The following is a 10,484-nucleotide window of genomic DNA, read 5'->3' on the forward strand; positions in this document are numbered from 1 at the left end:
CTGTGTTACATGTCAATCATCTCAGTCATCCTGGCAGAGGCTGGATTAAGCCCCTACAGCTTGGTATCCAAGCCAATCCAATAGCTTTGCTTTCATGTAATGCAGCCTTCAACTTTAACATGAATATTATACAAGAAGCAAAACATACATTTATTGTGGTTGGTTTATAATGCATTATGATTAATAAAGGCCCTAAATAGTCTTACAGAACTGAGAACAAAAATATTAATAGGTGTAGTATTGAAGTTTCAACTGCTCTTTGCAGTTACTGAATTAGGAACACAAATTAAAATTGTACTCTTTTCACACAGATAGAATTGGTACATCTGTTAGATAGAAGACTAACTACATCCCTCCAAAATTATGGAAGATGAGCATTATGTGCCCAAGCAGAAACACTTTTACAAAAGTTAACAGTTGTTAATAGTTCATTTGTGTGCTCCCTACTACACAATCTCGTGATCACTGACAACAGAATTTTTTATTTGGCAATTGTTTCTCTTTCACCCACACAATCACGCTTACCTTCAGGAAGGCTACATTACTTTTTTTTTACTCAACCTTTCTAGTTATTGAAATCTGGTGATTTGTTATTCTTGAATTTAGCCTACAGCTTCAGTGAGATTATTTTTCTTTTTTGGTTTGGTAACTTCAATCACAAGAACAACTTCATGGACAACATCTCCAGGTGGTTCATGCATCTTTATGAAATGCTTCAATGTCTGTTTAATCAAACAGAAGTATTACTGGAATCTAGTTTTGATAGAAAGTTGTTTTAACCAGAACACATCAAGATTATCCTGTACAGGGCATTTAAAATCAGAACAGTTAACCCAGGCACCTGCTTACATATGGCAGTTGGGCTCCTGCAACCTCTTTTGAACTCCTTCATTTAGGGAGAACAGAGCAGGAATATTCCTCTTTTCTCATGAAAGCTGTCTGGAGCAAAGTTGCTTTCAGTAGTTCCACCTGTGTTCCTACACTCCATCAGTGTCCATGGGCACTTCTTTGCTGAAGACCATCACACAAAGTACCCTGTTGTAAACCGGCTCTGTCAACTGATCCAGGTTTGAAACACACACAATACCTTTCCTCTTAACAGAAATCTTCTCCTAGGGAACTGCCATAAGAATGTTCAGTTTTGTATTCAGATGGTCAAACTCTTGATAATCCTTCTCAGTGTATGTAGAATCCTACACAATTGATGTTCCCTTTCTCTCCAATTAGGTTACTTTTGTATAAAATGACACTGTAAGGCTGCTTGTGGTAGTGAATCTGAATTATGTAAGCAGAATTTGGGAACCTCTTCTCTCCTAAGCCTAGATTTCAGCAGGTCATTAAGAATTAAAGCAAAGAGTAACCTGTCCTTTTAATCTGTGTGCCCTTCTCATATATCCATTTCCCAAATTGTGGGAATCCACATAGAGAATTTTCCAGTTACCTCTCATTAAGGAGTTTCTTGGAGCATTCTTAGGGCTCTTTTTCTAAACTATGTTGTAACAGACCCCTGCTAGGCGAGGTAAAAGACTTGTCTCTTCTTTATGAGAAGCTGGTGGCAACTGTGGAGGAAATGGAAGTAGCTTTGGCATTTATTGTTGGCCAAAACAATACCAAAAGCAACCACTTCATGCCTGCAGAGTTTGCAGAGCCTGAGTATGGCTTAATTTCTCCGTTGATAAGTGGAAATGATATGTTGTATCTTAACATATCCATATGAGGCTATGCAAAGGAACAAATACTGGGATAGTGCCAGGGACACATATTGCAATGTGAGCCCTTGGTGGGCTCTCTAGTCAAGCTTAACCCAGCAGCTCCTGAATTAAGTTGAGGCCATCAGGAAAGAAGCATCCACCTCAGCTTTTAGTGACCAGCAATATTCTTGACACAAAGGTCAAAGATAGAAAAAAGTAAAAATGTCTCTCCTAGAAAATTATTGTAGAAGTCAGTACAAGATCTGGGTAAAATCTGTTTTTAAAAATCTCTTGTCAATTTTACCCACCCACATTCCTGCCATAAAGGAGGGGCATGTGTGATAGGCTGTTTGTTTCTGACATCCCCAGGTGTGCTTTATCCTTTTTGATGCAGTGAGATGTAAGCAGCACATAACATTTGACAGTACACATGAAGGAACAGCAAGGGGTTTTTGTGAAGGAATGCTTTCTGAAGTCTCTCTGTTTCTTCTCTATTCATTTCTAACATTCAAATTCCTTTAACAACAGGCTAATGTTTAATGGGGGATCATCACTGAGGAGTAAAAAGCACTAGACCCTATCACATTATTTTTTCTTTTTAACAAGACATTTCATCTGCCAAGTACAGTCAAGTTTTGTGAAGGTCTTCTGTAGGGTTTTATTACCAACCTTTGTTTTTCACAGGCCTGAAAAGCTTACTCAAGAGGGGCTGCTGGTGCTGTTTCACTGTTCAGTTCCTGTCAAGGTCAGATGAATATGTTGAACACCACAGGTGTCTCTGCACAGCACTGGTGTTACATGCAGTGCTGGGGCACAGGCTCTGGGCTGGCCAGTACAAGGCCAGGACATAATGAACAAGAAAAGGGCCTCACCAGTGACTGAGAGACTGGGAATACAGGGAGAGGGTGAGAGCTGGGACTGTTCAGCATGCAATAAAGATGACTTGGTGGGGGAGGGAAACTTACTGTCTAAATACAGGATAAAAATATTTATCGAAAGCACAGAGATCCACAGCAAGACAATCCTACTATAGGAGCCTCTATAGCAGCATTCTGTTAATTCTGCAGTTCTAGTTTCCTCTCACCAAACCTAAATAGTGGAGCAGACAGGGAATTAATTCTGCAAATATTTTAATCAAAAACAAAGCAAAAGAAGTCCCCATGCCATGCTGTCAATTGAGTATACATTACAGACCTCAAAGGGTTTTTTAATAGTTAATGTATGAAAATGCTATCCAATGAATACAGGCGCACAGAAATAATCTGAAAGAGAGCCCAAAGTCAAAATTAAATGCCTCCTCAGCACTCAACCTGCATATACAGAAAGGTGTATCAAATGCTTGAGAGATGTATATGCTTAGACAGAGCTCATGAATAGAGAAAAACATTTTACCCATTAAAAGCATTCAGCAAAATTTGAATATCAGCTGATTCAACATTTTCAGTATTCTGATTAAAATATACAGTCCATAATACATTGTAATATGCACAACTATAGCACAAACTTTGAAGACTTTAAATATAGCAGCATGATGTTGCTGTATTACTTCATGCTTGGGATAAACTTGAAATTAAATAATCATGGTTTTTTTCCACATTCTAAACATTTTTAATGTTTAGAAAACCTCACGGACTGCAAATTCTCAATCCACTCACGATTCCCACAAATTATTTGCAAAGATAACTGCCAAGGAACTCCAGGAAATAAAAGTTCACCTATGAAAGGTGATATACCTGATATTTGCCTTCCCTGCCATGTGCAATGTCTTTGAGTGCTAATGGGTACTGTGTGCAAGACCTTCTCAAGCAGTGAACTTTCAGTGTATTGCCTTTGATTCCAGCTACAGGAGGAAAATACCTGAAAAAAGATAACATTAAAGAACAATGGCATCTCAAACACAGCATATCTTGCTTAAGATCATCTTTAGAGTAGGTGACCTCTGGCATATCCTGAGCAGAAAACAGAGACTGAGGCATTATTTCTTTTTCACAGAATCAGCTGCTGTGGGATGGCAGTTTCCCAACTGCTCTTCTAGCCTAGTTCCTCCAGCTATTTATGATATTATATATACCCAAAGAACCAGTCTGTAATATTATTAATGAGAGCATTTTCAGCTCCAGAAAGCTGAAAAAACATGTGAAGATCTCTAAAGAGTTAATTTGGTCTGTGATCCATCCTGACAGCCAAAGGGACAGCAGGGATTCCAGCTGCTTCCCTCTGCTAGGATCAAATGGGAAAGGTCTGAATGCTCAGGCTCCCACGGTCTGACAAAGGCACAGACTCTGTCTAAACACAGGCACCACACTGATCAAGCAATTAGATAATTAGAACAACTTCAATATAGCTAAGAAAAAAAAAAGTTCTGCACACATTTGTCTGTATCCAAAATACCCAGTTTTTTATTTGTCACCTTGAAACTGAGCTTTGTAAGTGACCTTCCTTGTAACAATATGCTCTATCTGTTGTTAAACCTTGTTCTCTGTCTTGAAAGAGGACACAAGAAGTCTATCTTGCTTCATGTTTTGAAACATCACTACCATCCATCATCACCACATCTTAGATGAAATGTTTTACTGTTTTGCCTGTGCTGCCACTATTGGATCTTTCACAAACAGCTGTGAGTGCATTTATAATTTTCCATCAAGTGTGCAGATCATGAATATCAAGACAATAAAATCAGAAAACATTTTAGCCTGAAATACTAGAAAGCACTATTTTGTGGACATTCACAAAACCAAACATTTCCACTGGGAAGAAAAGCAGTTTAAAGTACAGAAAAGAATGTGGAAAAAATTGGATGTGACAAGCAATATTGTCCCTGGTTATGCAGTCCCAATCAGAATAGAATCACTGATCATGCTAAGTGTCTTGAACAAATGAAGTTTCCTAAACTCTGGAAAAATTATATTTTAGATTTTTTAATTTGTTGACATTTTCTTCTTAGCTGTAACTAAGAAAAAACCTCTACAAAATCACATTACACGTTTCTTTAATTATCTGAGTAGGTTGTTACAGTAGCATAGTCTCTCTTCTCAGGGTTAGAACAGTATCTTGTTTACAACACCTTGAATTCATTACAATCTACAGAGAAAGAAACTTGATCTTAAAAAACAAGAACTGTTCTTCATAAAATACAGTCCTCCATAAAGTACAGGGAGTTTCTCTGCATTTTGATACAGTGCCCAAATTATAAAATCAGCTCTTGTTGCCATAGTTGGACCCACCTAGGTCACAAGACTGAAAATCTGCAGAGATGAAACTGTACAAGTACTTCAATGCTGAGAACATATGCTGCTTGCAAAATAATAAGGAAAGCATGAAAATCTGAGGTCTGTCTTATTGATACCTGCTTTTTAGTTTCCATAATGTGGCTTTTAATTTTTCGACTGCTAACTGGAAAGGGTGACTTTCTTCATCAGTCACCTACAGGGAAAAAATATCAGCAAGAATAAAAAGATTGAATTTCCAAAGAGGTAACTAATGTTACACAACTTATGTGGCAAATACGTCTTGCAGTGCTTGAGGGGAAACATTTGCAAACCAAATTTACTCGTAGCATGACAAACTGAGAGTTGACAAATGTCAGAGCAGAACAGTGCCTGCACAGAATGAGTGCAATCCTACACATCTTATGACACCCCCCTGCTGCCACTCTGCAGAAAATGATGGGCTGTCTCAAAAAGCACTGTACAGGGCAGTCTCTTCGCTTGCCCTTGGGTTGCAATTTCAGGTTTTTCTGATTGTTCCCTGTAAATGTCTGTTAATGTATGTGAATGGCCCAAGTTCCATCTCACCGAAGAAGGGCCTGTGAAGAGGCTGTATTCCACCCTACAGCCTTTTCTGGAATTCATTTCACCATAGCAGGGAGCTGGGATAAGATATCCACTTAAAACTAAGAAATGAAATTAATATTTCTCATAAGCATTTCTCTCTCCACCTGCCTGCCTGCCCCAGCTGCTCAGGGAAGAAGGAGCACCCTGGGGAGGCTCTGCAGTAACTCCCAACCATGGCCCCTTAGGAGAGATCAACTCTTCCTTGTGCTCCATGGTGCAGGGGCCCCGCATCCCTTAGGGACAGAGAGGAACAACCCCGTGTGTCTCATGCCACCCCAGCACTCTGCCTGCTCCCCACTGCAAGAGTTCTGCTTCACACCCACTGGCCTCACCAAGAATGGCTCAGCAAGCAGGACCTGCAGTGCTGGGCAGCTGCTGGGGAAGGACAGAGAGATCCAATCACCTAAACATGGGAAGAAGGGCTGGGGTCAGTCCTAGAGGATTAGGACTCTAGTGCCTAGAGGCAGATGCTGATGTGAGGAAAGCCAAGACCTTTTTCTCCCCAGGACCTGTAGAAAAAACAAGTTTCAACATGCTGACTTCAAGTGGGTTTTTCCTGCATCTATGTTTTATACCTGTCCTTAATGAAGGACATTTTGATCTTTTAACAGTGAAGAAAATGTATTTTAGACATTTAGAAAATGAACAGGTTTTTAACTACTGGAAAAATGGCCATTAGAAAATGGGGATAAGACTTAGCTCTTGGCAAACACTAAAACAGTAAACCACCAAATAGCTCCTGTTGTAGCCTTTAAGTATCTCAACAAGGTCACATGAATTTGATCCTCGAGTTATAAAATAACTTCAGCAGTGCTTTGGCAATATACAAGCATTACAATAAAGTAATACATATTATTAAGAAATAATTTTATTTCCTGAAATTTGGCAATAATTATGGAAGTGGAGATTAGCACTGAATCTGTAATTAGTTCATCTGAAGGACCCAGTTACCTTCCCAAGAGAAAATGGGCATAAAACCATGTGGATGGTTTTAATCCTGCTGGTGCTAATGCTGGAATTATATAAATTGGCACTGATGGCATTTTGTGGGTGGTTCCAAATATTTTGGTTTTATCTTTGCTTTTTGTTCTACAAAGATGCTGATCTCTGGAAATAAGGGAAATTTGCCCAACACCTGCATTACCTTAGTAATTTTTGATGTACCAAAATCCATGTCCCCACTGGGTGTCCATACTGTGCTGCAGCTGTGCCTACATAGGTAGTAATAATTCCTGCAGAATCCTAACAGCTGGTTTTGTGTAAACAGTGAAGAACGAGAGCATCTTTTTGTACTCAGGAGTCCCAGACTGACTTTGTCCCTGGGATACCAGTCTTCACTAAATCATTTCAACTAATTCAAGCTATTAAAGACTTTTGGAGACTTTAAAGACTGATGGGGGACAGCACTGCTGAGAGATGCAAAATCCGCCCTGGTTACCTAATAGCAGCTGACATGACTGTTGTAGGACATTACACAAAGGCCACATATATGAAAGTCTTACAAAAGACCTGCCTGCTGTTAGAGGATAGAGAGAATTGATTTTTCCCACTTCTTTCCTGTTAATCTGATTTACACTTCTGACCTAAACACCAGCAAACTGATTTAGCATTTCTACTACTGCCTGAGCATCTGGAAGTGTTTAATCCTGGACCTCTTTGTTCCATCACTGCAACAGCAGGCTAAATCTTAGTCAACAGATTTCCATTTCACTGTGGTGCCTAAGAGAGATTGTTACTGTTTGGGCTATTTTAGAAAGGAGAAAACTCAAGTAATTGAACCTTCAAGCCAAAATTCTCAAGGGGTGGCAGTAAATGGGTTATTCCCAAATGATGCCTGTGAGAGACAAGTGAACCCTTACCTGTCAACTGACACTGACAAATTGTAGTCCAGTCTCCCACCTTTGTTCCACAGGATTAACTCTGCAAATACCTGATGAACTCATGCAAGAAACTCTGTTCTGCTTCTGGTCTCTTCAAGGTTCCTCCACAGCTTATGGATTTATGATTGTTATCTTAACTTCTTGGAAAGTAGGCTTCAATCTCACCCTACTGCATGAACTTAGGAGGTATGAAATAATAAACAAGGAGTCAGATCCTCATGCACTGATACAAAATTCATGGATTTTACTGTTTTTGCAATAACTAGGAGTTAATAAACAAATTAGGCAAGAAGTCAAATGATAAATTACATTAATAAGATTAAAAAGTCAATGATATATTTTAATAATTTATATATATATTACACACACACCCAGTTAACTGGAGTAAAATAGCCTGTGAAAAAAAATCAAGTTTATGCAATGCTTTTGCTTTAAAATTTTGTTTTAAAATATTTATTTGCTTTTAGGCTGGAGAAATTGACTATGTTTCCTTAATGCCACAAGAGAGGGATGGAAAAATTCCCTGTATGACATTAAATCCACAGATTGGTCCACACAAAATTTAGATTTGTTTGGTGAACTAAAAGCTAAAATACATTTCAAACCTAATATAAATTATAAAATTCATGTGGTTTAACCAGGCTGTTAACTGTCATGCTTAAAATATTGTCAAGCAGAGTTCTAGCTGGTGACATCATCTATTGAACATAAGGCTAAGTAATTTAAGCCTCCACAGATGTTGCTTATCTTTTAAGTTAATTTCAAATGGATTAAGAAATCTTTTCCATTTTTCTCTTTGAAAATAGAACAAAGTTTGATTCCTTAAGAAATTAGACAATCAATGACCTTGTGAAACTTTTCCTATACACCAGAAATACTGTTTCCCAAAGAATAAATGTGATTTATGGCAAAATACCATTAAAAGGACCCAAAACACTGGATGAGATTTAATGTGCCCCAATGCCCTCAATTCTTAGAAAAGCAAGTCTGTAAGATTTTCATCATTAAGAATTACCAGATTCCCTCATCATTCAGACATATAAGTTTCTCAGTAGAGTTAATTGCAGCAATTAAACCAGGATTTAACAGAACTGACCTGCTACCTCACTTTTCTTCCTCCTGAAACTCTTTCCAGTCAATACTCAGTTTAGAATGGCAGATCACTTTCAAAACAGGTACATTTTTCCAAAGCATTATTTGAAAAACATACAAGCTAACCAGCTGAAAGAAGACAGCTCCAAACATAAAAATAATTTTAAGAAAAATTATTGAATAGTAGTAGAAACCAAGTTCCTATTAAAAAATTTAAAGAGCCGCTTGCACACTGGAAACAGGGTTACTGTTTACATCATTTATGTATAACACTGGTTTCTTCAGAAGTCCCTCAACTATAGGGAAAGACTGGTAGGCAGTGGAGGAAAGATCAGTGACAGCTGACAATGTTGGTGTCAAGTGAAGTGAAAGAAAAAAGCTACCCCAGGTTATCAAACCTTTACAACCCCTTTATAAGGGCTGTAATATATACCCAGATAAACAGACATCATCATCCCTTAAGAGAGGTAGTGACAGGAGAACTAGTGAGGAGGCACAGGATTTGTTCATCTCTAGGTGCTGCTTCACAGAGCTGGTTTAGTTCTTGACTTGAGGGAGGAGACTAGAAAACAGGTTCAAACATGACACCCATTGCTTGTCAGCCTGTGCAATCATCCTGAGCCACTGCAGCTAAATCCTACTGCCCTAGAGAATGTGAGACAAATGTCATCAGTCCCTTTTCTCTTGCAGTGCCTCTCCCTCCCAGGCCTCGTGCAAGAGTCTCTACATTGCATAACACTTGAAGAGAAGGCATTATCCTCCTCTGAGCTACAGGCTTAACGCTCCCTGTACATCAGACTTACAACAGATCTTAGCTAGGCTTCACTTACATTCTCTTCCAAGGTGAGATGTCAGTGTAACTCAGAATGTAACCAAGGATCACCTAGCAGCAGCAGGTAGTTATTCAGTGACCTCCTTGGATCACGTGAACCTGTCCTCAGCATCACCCAGGTTATGTATGCAGGGGAATGTCTGAATTAACACTGAGCTCATTCACTGGTGAAATTCCTTGCATGGAGGAAGGAGGAAAAAGAGAGATTTGGAACTTTGACTTCCTGGGTTTGAAGAACATTTTCCATGACAGTGTAGGACATAATTTTGGTTGAGGACTGACAAGACCTTGGCATACAGCAAACCTTCCTTTTTAACTCTGCAATCTAATTCTTGGCACTGAAACACAGTATTCCAATTAAATGACTCCCAACGTGAGGACAATACAATAATCTATGGAACTCTCTTTGCTACCATCACAATTAGCCTATGACTGGTCCTTTCTGAGTTAAGTATCAGTGCATTATAAGATCATCAGTACCAGGAACATTAAATAATTTCCATTTCTAATGAAATTTTGTACAACCATTATCTAGACCTAAATTGAAGAACAGATACTGCTACTAATTTTGGCTAATCTGGATGTTTTTGTAATATCTGAAGATTTCTTTACCAAGTGGAGAAGATGTAATAAACCACAGTGTTCTTTAAACAATTTTGACACAGACAGAGCTGGAAGACCACCTTCTTATAGAGGTTCTGGATGTAGGAAAGAACCCTTGACTTAAAAATCAAAGCCAGTAGGTGAAAGAGTAAGTGAAAACTCCTATTGGTACCTAAAAAAATGCAGGAACTAATCAATAACTTAGCTGGGCTGAAGTTTCAAATGCAAGTATTCGACCTGATGATAATATAGTACTTCCTTGGCTTAGAGATGAAGACTATTTTAAAGGGGAAGCAAAATGCTGTGAATGAGTCAAACAGACTAATGGGAAACATCTCTAGTTTTCTTTCCTCCTTGTGTTAAGACCTGGCTATCCATGTGTCTTAGTTAAAGAACACAACTCTCTAACAATCTCCACAGAAGTCAAGAGTTGTGAAAAATTTCAGACATAACATTAGAAAGCTTCCAAGCATCCAAAATATTTTTAGTGGTCTCTGGGAAAAAAAAGGTAGGGGTAAGAAGGTGCAGGTGCTGTGAAATGCAATTTGGTATT

Source organism: Ammospiza caudacuta, chromosome 1 (genome assembly GCF_027887145.1).
Source record: "Ammospiza caudacuta isolate bAmmCau1 chromosome 1, bAmmCau1.pri, whole genome shotgun sequence".
Taxonomy (NCBI): domain Eukaryota; kingdom Metazoa; phylum Chordata; class Aves; order Passeriformes; family Passerellidae; genus Ammospiza; species Ammospiza caudacuta.